Source organism: Cupressus sempervirens, chromosome 5 (assembly GCF_028749045.1).
Source record: "Cupressus sempervirens isolate cs-2001-9-10 chromosome 5, ASM2874904v1, whole genome shotgun sequence".
NCBI lineage: Eukaryota > Viridiplantae > Streptophyta > Pinopsida > Cupressales > Cupressaceae > Cupressus > Cupressus sempervirens.
In genome coordinates this window covers 854,333,023-854,357,046 of record NC_143122.1, presented here as the reverse complement: position 1 = coordinate 854,357,046, position 24,024 = coordinate 854,333,023, and positions in this window count along the sequence as shown.

Genomic DNA, 24,024 nt, shown 5'->3' with positions numbered 1-24,024 from the left:
ACACATTAATACTCTAGATTGTTGTCTACAAGTTTGACAGTTGGTTTAGCTAGGGAGTCTTCGATATACCCAAGGTACGTGAGGCCCAAATCCGTAGATGAAAATAAAAAGATGTCACATAGCCGAGAGGAGCGGTAACCCACTTCTCCTCTTTCACTTCTCAAGGGTACAAAGTTCCTTGAGGCTTAGCCTGAGTGACAAAATCTTGATTCCAAGAGAGGTGTCTTTGGATTTACCTCCCAATCTTTATACTCCATCGGAACGTTGGAGTTGAGGTCATCCCAAGGGATGATGAAATCCCCAAGTAGGCCTCCTAAAAAGAGAAACAAGGTTTTGGATCTTAATCTTATGCACCCAAGATGGCCTCGAAAGACGACAAGGGGAGAGAAGACTTGGATGACCTTGGGCTAAAAAACACACTTGTTCTTTTACCAACTGACTCTTATGTGTGTTGATCTAGACTTTGCAAGCACTCATGTTTAAGAGACAATCTTCAATTCCAACTTGAAGTGTTTAACAAAAGTAAAATTGAGCGAAGAATGAATACAAGAAGAAGAGTTAGGGTCAACAAATAAGTAAACCCGTGCACCTGGAGGCCCTCCACGTCAAGTATCAATTAATTTCCTTTAAGGCATTCAAGAGTTGGTGTGATTTTGTTTTAAGCCCAAAACAAAGGTGTGTGAGATTCGATTTCAAGCGCGCGCCCAGAGGCCCTCCATGTCAAGATTTGTTCAAATTTTAATGCCCAAATGAAGTGTTAGTGAGCCTAATGTGCATTCAAAGAATTTTCTAAGTTAGAAAAACTAATAAAAACACAAGTGAAGTTTGATCTTTGTGGAGAACTTAACACCCTCTTAGGTGGACCCATCCCCATAGATGGCATTGAGATTGCAACCAATGGTTAAATTGATGGATGATTAAAGAGGGTGAGTCCAACTACAAACTCACTTAAAGTGTCTTTATTTGGTTTTTATAATTTAGAAAGTTTCTAGAATGTAGATTGTTTTTATGCCCCAAAAGATGATTATTTGATCTATGACATTCAAGATTGGATTTGTTGTTTTAATCATGCATTCCAAGAAAAATTTGATTTTAATCCATGACACTCAAGAGTGATTTTAGCAACATGCATTCAAAGACAAGTGATTAAACATTCAGGTTTTTTCCTTTGAGCATTCAAGATTGAGATTTTGTGTGTTGTTTTAAGAACTTTGAAGTGCTTTGTTTTAACCTTAGATCATTCAAGATTGTTTTGGACTCAAAAGTGAAAATGACTCTTTGGACTTTGGTTTTCATTCAAGACTTTGTGTTCTAGTTTGCATGTTTTAAGCCCAAAAATGATATTCCTAGATTGTTTTGATACATGAAAAACCTAAGAAACATTCAAGATTTTGCAACAAGACATTTGTTTGGAACAAATAACAAAGCTTTTAGGACAATTTTTGGCAACCATTTAGGACTCTTAGTTTTCATGAGATTTTTAAAAGAACTTTAAAATATTTGCAAATAAGGTTCATTTTATCCTTGATTGATGCTTTGAGTTTGATTTAGATTTTAGTGTGCACTTAATGTTGATTTTGAACCTTTTAAAATGGAAACTTGAAGTTCTTTTTAAATTCCCAAGAACGAAGTGTTCCTAACTTTGCATGAATGCATCTAAAACCTTGATGTTGCAAGGATGCAAATGATTGGATTGGTTTAGTTTCACTTGTTAAAATTTTTTTTTTTTTTTTTGAAAACTTTTTAGTTTTTAATGGATTTAAGTATGATTTGGGGGTTCATTTTAAGAACTAAAAAGAAGTGTGTATGATTTTGCTTTCTTAAAAAGAAAAAATGGCCAAGATCTCCCACAAGAAGAAGAAGAATAAGTAGATGGAATAAGAAGAATGTAGACAAGAAGGGGAAGAGGAAATCCAAGTGCTTTGTCCACCTATAAGCTTGAAAAATCTGCAAACACTATGAGATAGACTATGAGTTCCTTTGTCTTCTTCATGCTCATGTGGACCTACAAAACCAATTTATACAATCCTACCAATCACAAAAATAAGAAAAATTAGCCAAAATTAGCAAATGACATACAAAACTTGACTAAAAAAGCTAATGAAGATGACCCATGCGGGGTCCCACCGAGCATTCCAAAATGTATATACTAATATGTTAGCAAGAAATACTAATCTATTAAGAGAACAAAGCATTAAATAACAAAACTAATATAACATATAAGAGAGACTAAAGAGAAATCCCTAATTAGGAATGTGAGCCAAATGAATGGACTCTACCAATAGGAATTAGCTCTTTGCTTGGTAGATGAGTCTATGTAAATGATTGGTATGTATGCTCAAGGCTTATCAAACTATGCTTCAATGGAGATGAAAAATGGCAAATTGGTAGCTTTGTGAGCTCTCAATTTGGCATTATAAGGGTATGGTAAAAGGCTTTGTTTCTCAAACTAGCATTATAACTTTGGCTTAAAAGTTTTGATGAAATGGCTTGGGAGGGGATTCAATTTATAGGCAAAGGGCTTGAGGGATGGAGGGCTAGGATGCAAGGAGAGATGAAAGCTTAAGGAGGGCTAGGATGCCCTCAAAGGGGAGCACATGGATTGTGCTTGTTTAGCACCAATCAGAGAGTGACACATGTCACAAGGCGAGTGGATGGTGGTTGGGATATTTTGGAGGGAGTTGAGATTGTTGACTTTGGTTGGTTTAGGAAAGTCTTAAGCTTGCTTAGGGAATGTGACAAGGTTAGGGGGGGATTAGGCTTGGGTTTAGGATTAGATTAGGGATGTTAGAGATATGCAAGTGGATGAAATTTAATGAGGGCGGGTGAGTTAGTAGCTAAGCTTGGTTAGTATGGGTGGATGGGGTGGATTAAGCTAAAAAGAGGGTTTAGAGATAGGCTTAGGAAGAGGATAAAGTCCTTCTAGAAGAGTCTAGAACTTCATAAGGTTTTGAGGATAAATAAAGTTTATTTATCTCAAGGGTTTGGGTTGAGGAGATATTTATTAAAACACAATTAATAAATATGAGGGTTAATATTTAATCTTAATTAAATATTTTGAGTTGGGATTAAGGGTAGAAAATGACGGGTTTAGCCTTTAATCGAAATTAAAGAAGGATTAGGAGATTTTGAAAGAGGTTAGTGATCTTAAGGAAATTGGCCAAGTTTTGGGCAAAAAATAAATTAATTATTTATTTTGGGATTTTTGGTCAATTTATTAATTAAATAATTAATAAATAAGGAAATAATGTTTAAATAAGATTTAAACATTTTTGGGAGGGATTCCTTAATTAAATATTTTTAATTAAGATAAAGGGATTTAATGGCATAAAAATAAATAACTAAATTAAATAATTAATTAATTAATAAATGATGATGTCATCAGGGACTTTTTTTTTTAAGAAAATAAAAATATTATTTTCTAAAGGATTTTTAGGTGTCTACACTAAGAAATCTCAAAAATCGCTAGATTGTGATCTAATTTATGTCTCAATTCTTGAGTAGTCAGAGGAGTAGCTGTTACCTCTACATAGTCATTATTGAGAAAATTGATAGCAACATATCTGATGCTAGATATGTGCAGCTTCATCAGAGTCTGACCTGCAGGAAAGTTCTCCTTATTCAACTTGGGTACATCTCTCTTGTTTGTCATGATCTTTAGCTTTAAGTACTTTCAAAACTTTATTTGCAAGCACTAAGCTTTGATTCCAATTTCTAGAAATGTTTACAATAACTGAGAGGGGAGGGGGTGAATCAGTTACTCAAGGTCTATATGTACCACTTAAACAATTAAACATTAAAAACATCAATGTTCTTTTGATCCTTCCTATCCTATTGTTTCTCGATCACTACTGTTAAACTGTCAAAAAAACTTTAACTTGTATTGCATGATGAAAATATTATCACATATAGAACATTCATAAGAAATTCATCACATTTCAACACTAGGATATGTTGGAATATTCAAATAGGAAGAATGCTTTTGAGAGGGGGGGGGGGGGGGGTGTGAATCAGAAGTACTGTATTTCAACCATTAAAACCTTTTGATTGAAAGTAGATTGCATGCATATGAATATATCAGACAGTTATGAAAAACACACAAGCATCACCACATAACACTTGAGATTTTGGTAACCCAGAAACCCTCCAGGAATAAGAAGGTAAAATTGGGGTGGGGATGATACCCACAAAATCACTACAGTAATAATATTTAACCACTTCTGATGGTCTGCCCTGTTAAAGGCCTGCCCTGTTAAAGGCTTTACACTGCATCAATAGTGACTTGGTTAAAGGATTTACAAACACTTTACATGAAGTGTCACCCTGTTAAAGGATTTAATCACCTATTTAAAGGATCTACAAAATAGCTGTTAAGCTAACCTATCACCATAGGGTTTTTCATTCTAATACAATTGCTAGAGAGTATTAGGTACAATAAACCTGATAGCTTGCAGTCCTTTATTTGCTGAATACAGGCACTTGATCTACTTTCTCTAATCTTGATCCTCTGAGATCTGATACTCTTTATTCTGAAATAGTGTTCCTTTCACACCCTTGTACATCCACTTATCTTTCTAATGAGACTTCATCTTCCTTATAAAGACATTTGAAGACTTAGGGTTAGGTATGGATCTACAATCCATATTGAATCTTTGTTTCCCACTCATTCCTTGGACTTTTCTTATTGGTTGCATGCCTTCTCCATTTTTCTTATTGGCTGCATGTAGATTGCATAGGAAATACAAAATATTCAATCTTATCATTTAATCCTTCAAGATTCATCATATGTTAGCCATGAAAATGGTTTACATATGAATCAATGAAGTTACAAACTCATATGTACATTCTGTGTTACTCGGCACTTGCTAACTTTAGATGCTCGGCACTAATAACAAATTGGCTTACTCAGATCCTGTTGCATTTCTGTATTGTTCAACATCATCTATGAATCGACAGTTGAATATCTCTCTACACTTGTATCATGCTTGGCACCTAAAGTCACTTGGCACTTGAACTTTGCTCAACACCTGATCTTCACTCGGCACCTGGAGGCTACTCGACACCTAAAGATCACTTGACACCTATTGTGGCTCAACATACATGGTGTACTCAGCTTCAATATAGAAAGTGGTTAAGTGTATTGGCACTCAAGTGTCAAAATCCATTATGAGGTTAACAATCTCCCCCTTTGACATGAGTGAAAAAAACACTTAACTAATCTTATGATTACATTAACTAATCTGCTTGGTATGTATAGAGGTTTTAAAAACATTTAATCAAAATTTGTGTAACTTACAATATATATACCTCAAAATTATTGTAACTCCCCCTAAGTTGGTTGTTTGTGCCATTATCTATATATCATTCTCCCCTTGGTTTCGTTGGTTTTATTTCCCCCATTCTCTCATTCATCTTATAATATCTCCCCCTTTGTTAATAAGATATATATCTCCCCCTTTTTGACACTTATGTCAAAGGATTTTAAGGGTTAAGACCATATTTTGCCAAAAATGTGCTGTTTACCTCCATAATCATCCTAAGAGCTGCATCCCAATTGTTCAAAGCAATTTCTGGTGACTTGTGCTGGATGGTAGTCTCTGCAACAAAATGAATAAGTCCATTAGAAGTGGAAAGATTGGGATCTTTCTTGAGAACAGTTTCTGCATAGACTTGTTCCTTATGGAGTTTTTCCAAATGTGGGGTAATGGAGGACTGGAGTTGTATTAGTTTTGCCTTGATATTGGCCTCATCTTCTGATAATACAACTATTTCTTTCTAAATGTGAAGTTTTTGAGCAAAATATTTCTCACTTTGAGCTGGATCATTTCATAGTTGCATGCTTGAAATATTTAAATTTCTCTCCAAGTTCAATATCTTTTGGCTTGTCTCTTGTGTGAAGTATGAAAAATCACACAACTTTTTGTACAATGAGAATATATTCTCAAGTACCTTTTTCACTTTGTCTATAAGCTTTGCCAATTCAACCTGGGAGAGTGCAATTTGACTTGATACCTGCTCATTTACTTTTCCTTGGAATTTTCTTTCAGACCATTCTATAAGTTTTGTATTTGTCTCTTGGTCTTCATTTGTCACCTGGTCAACAATATCTGATAATTGCTCTATGATATGCTTTGACTCATCTGGTGACTACAAACTGAAGGCATCCATAAAGATGTCCTTAATCTCATGTAGTGTTTGCTTTTGCTTATACTCCCTCCTGAGTATCTCTTGTCTCTTTCTCCTATTCAATGCTTACTGCACCTCATTGATTTGATCAATGGTTATTGTTTTTGATTCATATCTTGGTATGACTATCTCCTCATCTAATTTAGGATCTCCATAGTGAAGTACACTTGCAACTCTTGTAGTATTGGATCCTAGTGCAGATATTTGCAATGGCTGTTGTGAAGGAGTTCCCGAGGTAGGCAAATTTATCAATGTTTGTATTGCCTCTTTCTTTTTAGGAGTTTCCTCTATTTTCTCCTGCTGCTGTCAACTTCCTTGATCAATTATGGTAATCTTAAGAAGTGCACCTTGTGTTTGTGTTGTAGGATCAGATGTAATAGTCTATCATGTTTGTTTTGTTTCTTTTTCTATAGCTGCACTCGACTTCTGTATTGAGGTGTCAACTATGCCTAATGAAATAACTGTGGACATTTGAAGTTGACCACTAGTAGTTGTAGAGATGATGGAAGGTGGTTCTTGTGGATTCAGCTTTTCTTAACTATGCTTTCTACTAGTTTTTGTAATTCATCCATACTAACCAATACTAGATCTATACACAATCTTGCTTGCTGCGTAGATTGGTCAAGGATTCTTTTGAGGTCTTCTGCAGTTAATGGGTTGATGTTCTAACCAAAATTGTAAAGAACATCTTTTATAATTATAGTTTCTACAGGTGTGATGGGTACTTGAGGAGGGCTAGAGGGTGACAATTGTGTGTCTTGCACATTCTGGTCTGCTTGCTCTTGCTTAGCTGTTGCTATTACATCTTGTTCTTGTGTCCCTTCCTCCTCTCCATCTTTCTTTTCTTCTTCCTTCTTCTCTTCTTCATCTTTCTCTTCTTCTTCTTCTTTCTTTTCTTTTTCTTTCTTTTCTTCTTCTCCCTTCTCTACTACTGTCTTCTCTTCTCTCCTTTTTCTTCTCTCTTCTTGTGGAGTAGCTACTTCTTCCTTGTATTCTTCTTCAAGAAAATCTTCAATCTTTTTGTACAAGTTTTTCCATGATTTCATTGTTCTTTGAACAATTTCTTCCATCTTGTTTTGGAGAATAAAGATTGCCCTGTACTTAGGTGTAAACCTAGTATTATGCCTTTGGACTGCTTTCTTTATTTGTTCCTTAGTCAAATCAAGCAACACTCTTGCTAGGGTTGATTCCCTTATCTCCTTCTCCATTTTCAAACAAAAAAGCCATTTGTCTTCTACAAATTTAGATAGTTCTTTTGGCAATTGTCCATCTAGTTCAAGAGGAGTGTACTTGAACTGTGCCATTATTCCATAAACTGTTTCCTCTATCCTATTATGTTCTTCTTTAGTAAACTTATTGAAATCAACTTTATTTAAATTGCTTAAATCACCATTTCCAATCTTTTTACATAAAGTATCAACTGAAAAATGGCTTACCTTTTTAGATCAATCTTCTTCATCACTATCAGGTTGAGCTACATATCTTCTTATTTTCCTTGGCTCTTCCTTTGTTTCCTTGATTGGTTTCTTCTTTGTGGCTTCCTCTATAGCCCTTTTTGTGGAGGCCCTTGTTGCAGCTCGCGTTGTTGGCTTTTGAGGTGATGGCATAGTAGATTTCTTTGGTTTTTGCTAAGCTGGAGGCTGTTCTATTGCCTTCCTTTTCTTTGACTCAGCATTAGTTGGTGCTTCCTTGGCTTCTTCTTCCTCTACACCTTCCTCCTTGTCTTCACCTAGGCCTTGGGTCAATTCAATTTTGCCTTTTTCTTGTTCATCTTCTTCATCATCATCATTGTCATCTTCATCTTCATCTTCTTCTTCTTTAGCCTCAATTTCTTCACCAAATTTCTTTTTAATCTTCTTCAACAATTTGTCTTTCTTCTTTAATATGGAGGTAGTTTTTAGCTCCATATTTATCTTTGATCTTACCACATCATAAGTGCCAAAGTTTGGAGCACTTTTATCTGTCTCTTCTGCCAATAATGCAGTTATTGCTGCAGAAGCTTCATCTATATTGATTTCATATCCAAATGGCTTTAGCCATCTCACTCTTGGAATTACTGCTTGAATATAAGTAAAATCAATGTAAACTAAGAAGCACAAATCATTAGTATGTTTTTCTACTAAGGAAATTGGTATTCTTGATCTTTGCTTCATGGATTTCTTGAAATCCTCAAAATAACTTGTCATCAGTGTATCAAAATTTTCTCCCATCTGTTCTATATATTCATTGATTTGGGAAATGATAGTCTTATCATTCCTCCATGTAACTTTTTTGAAAGGGGGAAACCCATTCTGAACATAAAAGAATATACAAACTAGAATTGCTCCAAATTTGGATTGAGCAGCCTTTGTCCTTCTTATGGCAGCTAGGTTTTTAGTAATCTATTGTAGTTGCAATTCTGCAAGATCGTAAGTATGATCTTTTTTCATCAATTTGTAACCTACATCTACTGCAATACATGGCACACTATTGAGTCTTCTGGATTGATAGAACTTATGGGCTATGACTCTAACAACAAACTCAACTAGAGGATCCTGGATGGTGTGAATTGTTACCCTATGTATGATTCCTTTGGTTAATTTGATGGGAATATCTTCCAACCAAAGGCTTCCACCATGAATTCTGCTTAACACAAGTTTAACCCATTCTGTCTTGAGTATGGTGGGAAAGCTCAAAACTCGGGTCAAACCCTTTCTTTCAATAATTTTGAATTCATCTTTTAAGACTCCATCCATGCATAATTTTTCATAGGCTTTCCTTATCTCCATATCTCCTAGGGCTCCTATCTTACAATTTTAGCATCTTCTTATGTCTTGAACCATTATAACTTTTAGGGGTATTTGGGAGAGAGCTCCAGATGGGTTGTTTTTGTATGAAACTTCAAGGATGTGACAAAACTCAGGTTGCTTGACCTCATTTAAATCTAACTGAACTTCAAATGACTCTTTCTCCTAAGTTTTCTTGGAACTTGATGCCATTTATGCAAACTAGGGTTTTGTCTTTTTATGAAATATGAAACTGCGTAGCTTGGCACAAATGAAAATACCTAAAGATCGATGAAAACATGTTGAGAGATGTTGCAATCTTCTTGAAATGCTAAATCTTCTGCTATGAGGTTGCTCTGCTCTCTTTCTCTTGTTTGCTTCTTGATTGCGATGAGGAAAATTGATTGGAATCTCGATAATATACCCTATTTTCATCGCATTAAATGCTCAACTATAAAACTAAGCTTCTGATGGATTTTAACATTACTCAAATTGTACTACACTTCCACTTTACTCAACTTGCATTGGAGTTAACCAACTCAGCATCAATTATCAACTCGGTCGCTGTTAGGAACTCAACATGTGTTGGAGTTTAGCTCGGCATCCAAAGACAACTCGGAAACATCATTTAGATTTTGTCTTGACATCTTGTCTCATGCAAATTTATGCTTTGCATTGCTTCTTGCTCTTGGGACTGATGTGTGATATAACTTTGTATATCAGTCCCATATACTTCTCATGCTTAGTTTGATGAAGTGTGATCACTTGACCCATTGGGTGAAGTGATCCCTCCACTTGATGTGTTATACTCATCTTTCTTTTTCCAAATCTTATTCATTTTCCCCCTTACCTTTTCGACATCAATCTTTTCTTTGCCCTTATTTTCTTTAGTCTTGGGTGCCTTTGACCTTGTAGGACAATTTCTGCTAGTATGCCCAATTTTCAGACAACTGAAACATGTAGTTTGGCTCAACCATCTTTTATAGTTTCCCTTGAAATGTGTTCTTATGCAATTTTTGGGTGTATGTGCATATTCCTGAAAATAATGACACCTATACCTGGTGTTGTAATCCCAATAATAGTGACTTTCATTTCCTTTTGATTTTGCTGGTTGAGTTGATATCCACATAGGATTTGATCTGCATTCAAATGCTCTATGTCCATACTTCTTGAAATTATGATAATGTCCTTCAAATATTTGAGTCCTTGTGGCATTGGATATGCAATCTTGTGTTATATGTCTTTGCATGTTGCACTTGTGATAGTAACTCTTGCTCTTGGGTGTATTTGTTTGATTGAATCTTCTACTCCTGCAAATATGAGTAGTATGTCCCTTTTTATTACAATAATGACAAGTGCATTTAGAATGCTTACCTTTGTCACTTCTTTTCTCAACACTCTTTGATGATTCTCCAACTTCAATGTTGTTGTATCCAAGTCTTGATGTATCATGGGTAGATTTTGGGGATTTTAGCAACTGTTCAAAATACTTGATGGCTTCACTTGACTTGTTGAGATTCTCTGCTACCTCTTTTTATCTGTTTAATTCATTCTTCAGTTGTTCATTCAACATCTTCAAAGTAGAAATCTCAATATCTTTCATATTGAGTTCATGATGAAGGTTCATCATTTGGGCAAGTGTATCCATCTGCATGTTTGAGATCCTTGATAATTCAGTACATTTTTCTTCAAGTCTGTTTGCAAGATTTCTTTTGTCATTTTTCATCATGACTTTGTCCTCAACTACTCTTTTCTTTTGTTCAGTGATTTCACATAACATTATGGCCTATGATTCATGTTCCATCTTGAGAGATCTTATCTCTTCTTCTTGAACTTTGTTTTTCTCCATCAGTTCTACTATTGCTGCATCAAACTCTTTGGTGTCTCCATTGGCACACAGTTTTGTGGTATCAATTTCCTTGTAGTTTATATCATTTTCAGCTATGGCTATATTCTTTCTTTTCTTCAAGGATTTTCTCAATTCCTCCCTTGCTTCCTCTACTTTGTGTAGAGCCAGTTGCACATCAATCACTTGATTGTCAATAATCTTCCCAAGTTTGAAGACTTCCATCTTTAGATCTTTTTCTCCAAGTTGTTAGACTTCTTCTTGTGAGAACCTTGCCTTGATACCAATTTTTGGAATATTCAAATAGGAAGAATGTTTCTAAGAGGGGGGGTGAATTAGAAGTACTATATTTTAACCATTAAAACCTTTTAACTAAAAGTAGATTGCATGCATATGAATATATTAGATAGTTATGAAAAATACATAAGCATCACCACATAACACTTGAGATTTTGGTAACCCAGAAACCCTCCAAGAATAAGAAGATAAAACTAGGGTGGGGATGATACCCACAAAATCACTGTAGTAATAATATTTAACCACTTCTGATGGTCTGCCCTGTTAAAGGCCTGCCCTAGGAAAGGCTTTACACTATATCAATAGTGACCTGGTTAAAGGATTTACAAACACTTTACATGAAGTATCACCCTGTTAAAGGATTTAATCACCTATTTAAAGGATCTACAAAATAGTTGTTAAGCTAACCTATCACCATAGGGTTTTTCATTCTAATACAATTGCTAGAGAGTATTAGGTACAATAAACCTGATAGCTTGCAATCCTTCATTTGTTGAATATAGGCACTTGATTTGCTTTGTCTAGTCTTGGTCCTCTAAGATCTGATACTCTTTACTCTGACATAGTGTTCCTTCCACACCCTTGTACATCAACTTATCTTTCTAATGAGATTTCATCTTCCTTATAAAGACATTTGAAGGTTTAGGGTTAGGTATGGATCTATGATCCATATTGTATCTTTGCTTCCCGCTCATTCCTTGCACTTTTCTTATTGGTTGCATGCTTTCTTATTGGCTGCATGTTGATTGCATAGGAAATAAAAAATATTCGATCTGATCATTTAATCCTTCAAGATTCATCATATGTTAGCCATGAAAATGGTTTACATATGAATCAATGAAGTTACAAACTCATATGTAAATTCTATGTTACTTAACACTTGCTGATTTCAAATGCTCAACACTAATAACAAACTAGCTTACTCGGCTCCTATTGCATTTCTATATTGCTCGGCATCATGTGTGACTTGGCACTTGAATATCTCTTGGCACTTGTATCATGCTCGACACCTAAAGTCACTCGGCACTTGAACTTTTCTCAACATTTGATCTTCACTCGGCACCTAGAGATCACTCGGCACCTATTGTGGCTCAGCATACATGGTGTACTCGACTTCAATATAGAAAGTGGTTAAGTGTATTGGCACTCAAGTGTCAAAAACCATTATGAGGTTAACAGGATATTACATGGAAACCCAATTTGGGAAAAACTACCAACAACATGTCACTCTTTCAAAGTGAGCTCTGTTAGGAGTCAACCCTATTAAATGTTATCATACACACTATTAAATGTGACATGCTTATAAGATTTAATCACCCTATTAGGAGTGGGTTTGTAAGAGGACTTTGATCATTCCATTTAGAATGCCACCTAGTTAAAGGATTTACATAGGCTATTAAGTCATAAAATGACTATTAGGTAACCTCTGTTAAAAGGATTTCAATATAAAGTATCTACAATGATAAGAAAGAAAATGATAGGTTTTGGTCTATGTGATTAAAACTCACTTTTGCTAGTTCAGATATATATTTGATCCGTATGCTGGTTCAATGGTAAGCTTTTCATTTTCATCTATGATCTTGATCTTCTCGGGCACCCTTCAAGTAATCAATCCGCTCTTCTCATCAACACTTAAGCCTTGTGCTCAAATTCACTTATCAACAACAACATCTACAAGCTTTCTCTTTTAGTTTCATATCCACTCACTTGTGTGTTTCTAATCAACCTTGTTCTATATGAATTCCTTTGTTTACAAACTTGCACATAATGGCTAGGGCTGGAATGGGCACTTAATGTTCATTTTTGTATCACCTTGAATAGGCAATATGTGCTTTACCATTTTCTACACCCACTATAGATCTTAGGGTTTACAATCAACTTCAACTCATTTCAATGTATTGGTGCATCTTTTTGATCATCCTCTAGAAACTTCTCTAGAATCCTTCTATTAGGTCTTTACCTAATCACCACCTTAGAGTTAATGATCTAACTCATCAATATAATCTTTAACACATTTTACATCTTACAAGAAATCAACTGAGTTGGCTTGATCTCATGATTTCTTTGAGTTTGTTCTTTTCCTGTCACTCGCCAATCACTAAATTTTGACACTTGGTCATTTGAAATATTTGGTCATTGTTTAAGCTATATGGCTTGGCATCAACTTGTTTAGTGGATACTAATGCTTGGTCAACACTAAATTTTCTTAGTGCTAACTTTGGGTCAGTTGACACTAGTATTACTCAACATTCCTTAGTATTTTACTCTTTTGCTTGGCTTGACTCAGCTTTCTTTATATAAATAATTACTTTTCTTTATCAAATTCTATCTAATCAAATGTCCATTGTAATTTCTTTTTCATAACTTCAACCTTTTCTCTAGATTCTATAGTAGGAGTATCTCTCAAATCCTCTTCATTAATCAACTAGATATGAAATTTAGATTAGCTAGCAATATGTCTCATCCATAGATTCAACATCAATGAAAAAATTAAATTGTTCCAATTGTAAGTTTCTAATAGATTAATCTTATCTTTCAATTTCCCAATGTTATATTTTGCATCTTCATACATTTCTTTCAGGTTGGCTCTTTCTTTCGTAAGAAGATCAATCTATTCAAGGACTTATTCAAGATTTGTCTTTAAATATTTCATATCCATAAGGATATTACTCAAGCTATTAATCCTCTTCTAGGTAACTCAGATTTGATACCAAGTGTTAGAAATAGGTATTACTAGGGGGGGTGAATCGATATTCTACAAACTTTTTCCCACAACTGAATATCATTAATTACTTTATAACATGCATATGTAATTAAACAAAAAATGTTGAATATAAAATAAATTCATACTCAAAGAGAACTGATAACACCATATTTTGTTAACTAGGGAAACCCTAGCCAAGGAAAAACCTCAGTGGGGATGGTACCCACAAAATGATCCACTAAACAAAACAATCATGTTAAGCATATTGACCATGTTAGGAGTTTATGAAATAGATATAGTGTCTCAGTTTCTGTTAGAGGACTAGACCCTCCTAAAGATCTCAACCCTATTCAGAGTTGCTTCAACCCTATTAGGAGTTGCTAATACAAATACAAATGTATGCAAGAAGAGCCCATTACCTGATCATGGAATTATATGTAAAGTAGTTCCTTTATAAAAAAAGATAGATATAAAAACCTCTTATTAATGTCTCTTTTACTTTGCAATCTTCTGACCATATATTATATTTCACATTATATAGCTCTCATAATACTTTGCATATCATTTACCATATAGATCCTACTTCACATATTTTGATATTCTTATTTATACTTTTTATTTTTACAAAACTTGCTCTGTTGGCCTTCAAGCATTCACGCGATTGGAATAATATAAAAATAACTCTTTCCCTCTTAAGATTAACATGTAGGATGTCATCCCTAATTAGTTATGTAATTATTTTGTAACCAAAATAATTTATTAACGTGTACTTTTCCTTTTATTTTTATGCTTAGTTTTGTTCTATTCACTTCCTTTACTACTGTTTACTACACAATTTCTTTTGTACAGTCCATACAGACTTGCAAACTTAGCCATGTCATCATGACACTTTGTACTAGTTGTCCTTAGCTATGCATGTGCCAAATATTACTCTATCATCTATACTCAACAAAAATGTTCCTATACTACTAGTGCAACTATCTAACACTTAGATAATTTACTGCATCCAACTCTGGGATATTTATCTATAGATTGTGCCTTCTTGTCATGAGATATATGTTTCCATATATGACAACCCTAACTTGTCCTACTTAGCCATATTTCCAATAGATGTTTATCAAAGTTCTATAATGTGTGCAAGTAAGGTGTTCCCAAGGTATAAGTGGGTTTAGACTCATTTTTTGATGGTGCACATGGGTTGGTTTTTGAAAACATGTTTCAGTTGACACCAAAACTTGTATTCTTGGAAAGAGAAAAGTTGCTAAATGGAGCAGCTTTCAATCTATTAGTCATGGGACCATTCTGTTTTCTTTTTTAGGTCTAGTTGCCTAGGTAAATGGCAGGAGACATATCATTTTTCTCTCTGAGTATTGGGAATACCTTGTCATATTCTATACCTAAGTGTCCCCAAGGTTCACTAAGTCAAAAATCAACACTTTTAAGCTAAATTATCCATTTTAAGATTTTTTGAAGCTAAATAATTTTTTTTTTCAATGAAATGATATAATTTTTTAGTAAGGACTTAGGTGACTTACATTATTTCATAATACTTATTGACCTAGTTCTAGATATTTAAATTAACAATGTGCAATGAAAATATAGTTTGAAAAAAAAAAATCAACTCTTGAACTCTTAGCATAAATTTATATCTAACTTTGGTATAACCACAAATGTCGAGAATACTACTTTCAATTTCAGCTAGATCATCAGAGGGGTTAACCCCAAATAAATGGTTTCTAAAAACATGCCATATGTTCCTTTATCTAAGGCATTAATGTAGAGGACCTCCTCTATAATGATGTCAACTTGACAAATAACATCTATCAAGGCACCTTTAAAAAAAATGACATTGATAGATCTTTTAGAAATAAAGAGGATGAGGCTCTCTACTATTAAAATAAATTAGATGATTATAACTAAATTAAATGAACAATTAAAAATGTTTGGACTATTATAAATAAAAGAGGTAACTATAAGTGGAAAATGTTGAACTTTGTGAGCCCTTTTTATAATAAAACATCACGAGTCTATGACTATGGTGTGGGTGTAGAAGCCTACAATGGTGCCCTGTAGTCTCATCCAATAAGGGTATGGAAAATAGATGAATAGGTGAGATAATTTGTGATGGATAACTAAATGGATATAGTAGATAAATAATAATACAAGTAAAATAAATAGACAATGAGGATAATATGCTTTGGTATCTGATGATGCCTCATATGACCTGCCTAGCCTTTGGAAATAACAAAATAATAAAGTCTTTAGGAATGCTATTTTTTCTATGAAATTTGTGTCCACGAAGACTTGAATTACTAATAAAGTAGGTTCTCAACATGATAGTTTGTATTCCAAGTAAAAGAAAGTATTTTTGTAACCATGGTATGATGTTTATAATGCTAATGAGCTTGTTATTTTAATTTAATTATCCTTCCATGAGCATCTAAAATTATATAAATTTTGGGAATAAAAGACCTTAATCTGGTTAGAATGCCTTACCCATTGAAGCTAGAAAGAAGCATAATTCTATATAGTTTATTTTGTTATCTTAAATTTAAAGTGGTGCTAAACCATTTACACATGGGAAACTATAGAACAACCATACTTTCAAAACATTCACATAGCACTAGACACAAATTTTAACAAATAATTCAACCATTATAAATGTACCAAACTTTGTAAACTATTGAGAACTATTAATCTCCAAATTCACATACATTCCCATAGGTCTTACACAATATGCATTACAAAATTTCTAAATTTTCCAAACATTGCATCTTAAAATTTACAATCATAAGATCTTACCATCCAATCAACTAATCTAGGAATGCAACCACATCCAATGTGAAAACAAAAACTCAAAGTTATTTCCATAAGGGCTAATAATGTCAATATCTAACAATTTCATATAATGTCATACATCAATAATCTAAAATATCATAAGTGTATGTCTAATAATGTCATACATGAAATATGTCAAAAATGACATATATCAAAAAAAATATACATGGGTGAATGCACAAAGTTGGGTCACAATTTTGCGGAAGTCAATTTTGCGGAATGAGACCTCTTATGAAACGGTTACTCAATTTTTAAAAATGGGCACCCATTTTCGGCTCAGGTACCCAATCCTAATTTAAAAAATGGGCACCCATTTTTTAAAAAATTGGGTACCCATTTTTTATTTTCAATAAATGGGTACCCATTTAAAAAAAATTGGGCACCCATTTTTTACTTTTAAAAAATGGGTACCCATTTCTAATTTTAAAAAAAAAAAAAAATTGTTGGGATTTTGAATTCTGCTTTTAGTTTTTTCAAAATGGGTACTCATTTTTTGAATTTCAAATAACAGGTGCCCGTTTCTTACAACATGTGGTGGATTTTTTTTTACTACCTCGAATTTTGGATCGGGATAGGCTTGGTGAGACAAAGCCTATGCCTTGACCTCTCAAGGTTTGGCTAAGGCATTGAACCAACAAATTCATGCCTTGCCACAATTTTTAGAGGGTCTTCCTAATCAATTTTTTTACGAAACAAAAACCCATTAGTACTCTCACTGTCTTAATTTCAAAAATATAAATTTTATAGTGTTATGATTTTATTTACTATTTTTGTATTATTTTTTAATCAAACATGGTACCTAAATGTAAAATAGAGACATTCACTAAAACCTTAATAACTTTTTTATTTTATGATTTTTCTTAAATTAATTTATATGTGATCAATCTACATTCAATTCTTAAAAAGTGAAATTTTGATCAAATTATGGTGTTTGTACATGAGAGGTTTTAAATTTTACCTTTATAGAAAATAAAAAATTAATAATACAAAAATTATTCAATAAAAAGTTAAGGATAAATATTATAATCATTATTTGGTGTGTTAGGTAACCTTATTTAAAAGGATTTACAAAAATTCATTTATTTGTGTCAAATTATGGTGTCCGTACATGAGTGTGGTATGGTCCTGGAACAAGCATTTTGAAAAAGTGGTTTTTTAAAAATCCATAGCTAAAAAAATCTATCATATGGGTACACAAAAAAATTTACATATCCAAAAAGTAGATTCCAAACACTTCAATTTTTACTTCTAATTTTTTTTATATTCAATCTCAAAATGCATCAAATTTTGATATCAATTGACAAGAAATTTCAAAAATAGGAAAAAAACTTCCACTTTTTTCCCAAAAGTGAGACCCAACTTTTTGCACTTACCCACATAACTTATTTCCATTAACACCATCTAGGTGTAAAATGTAAATCCCTAGATATCTACTCTTTCCTACTAGGAGAAGGAAACAAATCCCTAGCTGTCTTCGATCATAGAGAAGAGGGATATGTTGTGGATGGCAGGGTCTTCCTAAAAGGCTCACTAGTCTGTTAGTCTAGATTCTTTTGTAACCCCACTTGTTACAATAAAAAGTATATGTGAATCAATAACTATTATACATAAAAGATTAAATATGCGTACACATAAAATGGAATATTTTCTTACTGCTAGCTAATAATCGCTCTCTACATCCACCTTAGGGGCACGTGGATGATAAGGAGTAATGAGAACCTACAATAATAATAAAAGTTACCACTCAATTGTACTTATGAATATCATATCTAATTTCAGTACTAACTTAATTATAATACAATATCTTTTGTACCTTAGTTAGTGGCTCAAAACTAGCAACTACATCAGCAACTCCCTAATCAATACATTGATGAAGATGTGTCAGATTCTCTAATGTCGATAACTAAATATGATATAATATGAGAATCGGATGCAGTTATGAAGAATACATATTTTGTTATACCATATTATTAATTAAAATTTGGGTACCTCTACAAATGTAGCACTGTGTCCTTCATTATATAGTGTTAATATTGAAGGTGCAACATTTACCTATTGTACATGTATTTAAATCTATTAGACATAACATTCATGTGAAAAATAATTTACTATAGACATAAAAATTAAAATGCATTAGAACATATATATACCTCTAGGGAAAATGAACTTGTCCAAAGGCTAGGTGATGCCAAATCAACATCATCACGACCACTCTGACTCTGCATATGATCATGTAATAATCCAAATCAATTAATTATTCATTAATTCTTTAAACAAGCATATTTTATTGAATAAAGTTAACATACAAATGAATATACCTTTACATGAATGGTATCATGCCCATGCTCAGAGTCCAATGTGAAATTGAATGGTCCAACCAAAAACTAATGCAAATGGATAATTTTTTTGAGTTAATTATTCATATGGTTACATTATAAATAGATGTATTAATTGAGATGAATACATTGATACATACCCATCGAGTTGTTAACATGGTATAAAATGAGGCTGAGGGATCAATGCTAGTGCCAACAACACTCTAGCCCTGAATTTCAAACAATATTGAGACATGGCAATTTATTATTCATTTGTGTACATATTGGATGTGATAAAAATTGCTTAAAGTTTAATTATTTATATTTACCTATATATCAATCAAAATGTGGCATTGATGAAGTCATCTATCATCCTCTCTACTAGAAGTATGAAATATGTATAGATATCCACAAGACATGCACATATGACCAGTACTCTAACTAGGATCATTTGTAACCAAAGGAGTGGCACATTGAATGAGGCTCCAAGTCAAAGCTCTAATAGTTTGTAGTGTATCGACTTCTATGCATTCCTTTACAATAGAAGAAAAATGTGGCTTGCCGAAAAGTTCTCTAATAAAATTAGGGTCATGAAGTGTACCCTCCCTATCAAATGATGATCCCCACATCTACCATGAGAAGGATGAATACCAAAATAAATGGATATCCAAGCAAGGAAAAACCCACACTGCAATTTCATAAAAAAATTCTTTGGAATCTCAAGATTGTTACAAAAGTTATTTTTAATACCTTCATGAATGCACTAGTGGATGGGAGACTTTTAGCTATAGTTCTCAATGCATTTTTCTCTCCTATATTTTTAAACAAATTGCATATGCCATCATTGGTAATTTTCTTAATTTTAATATCTTCATAAGATAATTTATCAGCATAGTATCTATTTTTTTCTTCTCTTTTATTATTCTATAGATTCAATTGACCACTAAAAGATGCTACCTATTTCAAAATGGTTTCAAGGGACTATGTGAATTGGGCCCTATAAGGATTATTTTGAAGAGAACTCTTTAGCCTCCTAATAATTATTTCTAACTTAGTTTTCCCTCTTTCAATTTCATTCATAAAATTTCCTTGGGTTGCTGTAGGAAGTCTTTTGATTTGTGGAGGTCATGGAAGTGGTTGTTCTTTATTTCAAGGGTTTTTGGCTTGATCTCGTGGAGAGTTTGGCAGTAATTTTGTGGAACTAGTGAGTTGTTCGCATGAGGATTAAAGGATGGATTTTCTCCATTAATTGGCAACTAAATAATACTATTAAAAAAAAAGAAAACCAAATCAAATTCACTGAAATCATTAAAAAAAAAAAATTTAATAGAAACAAGAGTTAAAATTCATAGTTCTTTGACTGATTTAGGATTTTCAAGATGTGGAGCCATTTTTTATATGAATTGGGGTAAAATCCACTAAAAACACCATGTTTAGGCTCCTTGGAAAATAAGAGAATTCCAAAGTAACTGGAGATAAAATATACAAAAATGAAAAATGAATCTCAAGGTTTTTTAAAAAAACTTTTTAAAGAGCTCCACCATACTATCTTATTCATTGATTTTTCAAATGGCACAATCATGCTACCATTTAAATTTGTGCACATACCCTATTAGAAATGGCTTTATTTAACCTTAAATATTGAGTCCAATAGATTTATAATATATTTAAAAAAATCATAATAAATTATTTTATCCTCATGGATCAAAGTTCCTAAAGAATCCAAGTCCCTTAGATTGTCCTTTCTCTTTCTCATCTTCTAATTCTTTGGTATTTGTTTCTTGTACTCTTGCCAGGTATCCAAGTCATCAATTTGTGTGTCCTCAAAAGCACCCTCCATGCTATTAATATCTAATCCTATGTTTTCTATTAGTGTCCAAACACTTAGTCATTTACTAGGAAAGATTTCAAGGTCATTAGTGTGACCAATTTATTTAGGAAAGATCGAGAATACAATGCTTATACTGAGAAGGATAGCAATTGCCAAGTATTTAGTAGCAATTGACCAGATGAGTGAGATGATCAATATAGTTGAGATTGAGCATGTTGACAATTTACTATGCATCAAGAAAATAGGATTATAGAAGTTGATTAACAACATAAAGAAGTATGCATGACCAAGTGTCAGAGCATTCTAGTGTTGAGTAGTTAAATTTTGATGTATAAGTTTGTAATGACACACATACATATGTAAATCATTTTGGTTTACTTTTCTATGATATTTAATATTTGAAGGGCCATCTAAGGAGTTGATAATGCATCATTGAAGAAGGTAATGATCCCAAGGCATGCAATTTAACCAATTAGAAAATGTGATAGAAACAACAAAACATGATGAAGTGTAAGCTGTCGATCAAGATCTAGAACCTTCACAAAACATTTATTTAAGGAGGATTCTAACCCTAGAATCATATGCATGGAGAAGGAAGAAGAAGGAAGGAAAAGTATCCTTATGCGCATCTGAAGGAATGAAGGAAATGTTTCTAAGATAGAGCAGACAACAAAGAGGAGACCCAAGATCAACTTGTAGAGAAAACTAAGGGTTAGGTACCACATCAATTTTTGTTAATTGAGATAGGTTAAATCTCTTAACAAAGTGGTCTTAATAGATCTATGTAAACCTCCTAACATATTTCTTACTTCATTGTGAGTGTAAAACCTTTTAACAAGGTGAGACCAAATAGTCTCTTAATCTTTTAATAGGGTAGGCCCCTCATAGGATAGGTCATACTTTATGATCAAACATTGTAACCCTAATAGGTTAACTTTATTGTTGCAACAAAGAAGATTTGTGGGTTTCATCCCCACCCCAGTTTTACATTCATCTTGAAGTGTTTATGGGTAACAAAATCATTATTTTATGTGTTAAACTATTAATGGATGTGATGTATTTCATTTATGTTTCAACATTCCAATTTTGATGATAGATCTATGAGATGAAATAGGTCTAAATTTATGTTATTGGTTTTGTAGATAAAAGTTTAAGATATTGATTCACCCCACCCCCCCCCCCCCACCCCACCCCAACATTAAAAAAAAAAAAAACATGCAAATATTTAACTAGAGCCCCTAAAGACCTACAATAAATGGATTATAAAAAGGAAACAAGACTTATCGATAGATAAATTCATCAATTTGGTTGACTATAATAACCCTTTCATCCTTTTATTCATTGTATTCATACTGTATTCATATTGTATTCATCACTATTTGAGATTCCTTTGTCTTCTTGGCTTCATCATGATTCTTCAACCTTGTTAAATTCGAATGAAGAACCATCACATCCACCTCTTTCCAATCTTTATGAACCTTTTCATCATAAGGATCACCAATAACTATCACTTCTATATCTTTTATATCTTCAAGAAACTTTTATCATAAGTTTTATCAACAACTATCTATTTCTCCTTTTTTATATCAACATCATTTTGTTCACTTTGTCCTTCCAATAGATAACTTTCTTCTTCTTTGTTAACCATGATCTATATCCCATCTTTGCATATATTTGTATTCTTAATGAATGGATTTTCTAAATCACAATTTTCCATATCCACACTTTCCTTCAAATCCTCTTTTAGGCTCTCTAACTTATTTATATTTTTAAAAAAGTTTTGTCATGAGTATTTCTATTTTCTCTTAAATCTCTTATTTCATTCTAACTTCCTCTTTGCATTTATTTTTTGTTTCTTCCTCCCTTTTATTTTTATCTTCCTTCTATTCTTTCTTGTTTATATAATATTTTTTTGAAGAGAAGAACCTACAATAAAATAATCATTATTTTGTTAATAATGTCAAACTTGCTACCTGTTGGTGAGACTATTGATTCTTGGTCTGAAAGCTACCACTTAGTTGATTGATGAAGAGGATTTGAAAAGAGAAGATAACAATAGAACCTAAAGAAAGGTTGAGTTATTTGGTATGAAAAAGAAGCACTAAGACCAAGTAAGACATTGATACTATAGTCTATTACTTATCTGCTTAAAGTCTGAAATGAAAGATTACTCAAGTTAAGATTGGAAGAAGGTTAAGAAAGAAAAGTGTTTGTCAAGCCTTGCTAAGAAATCAGTGCAAGCTAAGTAGAAATCAATGGAAGCTGAGTGAAAATCAAGAGATGTTGAGAAAAGATGAAAAATAGTACAAGCCAAGTGATTATTAGTATATGCTGAGTAAAGTTTAGTTGGTGCTGAGCATCAGTAAACTTTAGTGCTGGCCAAGTGATAGAAAAATATAGTTGTTAAGTGAAAACAAATAGTGTTAAATCAAAGATTTGATGAATCTGAGCTGACCATTTTTTTTTGAATATTGTAAAGTGTGTGAAAGATAATTATGATGAGCTAGTGGCATAGGATTCAAGGTAAACCATTTTTAGGAAAATTCAAGGAAGATTGTAGAAGAAGTTTCTAGAGGAAACAAATAGAAAAGTGGGTAGATTCATTGTATCCTACCTAACCCTAAAATGGATGATTGTGGTAAAGAAAAAAAAGATCTAAATTTTCTTTTTATAGAGATAGATGGTCAAAAGAAAAGGTTGTCATGTGTGAGAACCTAAGGAAGACAAGGAGTCTAGGGTATTGCTTCATTCAATGGCCGAATAGAGGTGACTACAGTTGGAATGCAAAGAAAGAAGGATTAAGAGTATGAATGCTTGAAGGGTGAACAAGCTATTAGAGTTGAAGTGTGTGAATGCCAAGCAAAATGCAGGACTAAAATAGAGATCTATAATCTACAAGTGAGTTGTAATTTGTTATTAGATCATGTGTTACTGTTACTTTCTAATCATTATATCAGTCTAGGGTAAATCCTTTGGATTAAGGTTGACCTTATAGTCATTTGTAAATCCTTTAATCAGGTGACATTCTAATAGAATGGTCTAAAGTCCTCTAATAATGATCACTCCTAACGGGGTGATTGAAATCCTTTAACCAGGTCACATTTGACAATGTGTATTAGAAGCTTTACTAGGATTACCTTTCACAAGGCATCACTTCAGAAGAATGAGAAATAGTAGCATGTTACTGGAGGTTTTTCCCAAAGTGGGTTTCCACGTAAAATCCTTGTGTCCAATTGTGTGAA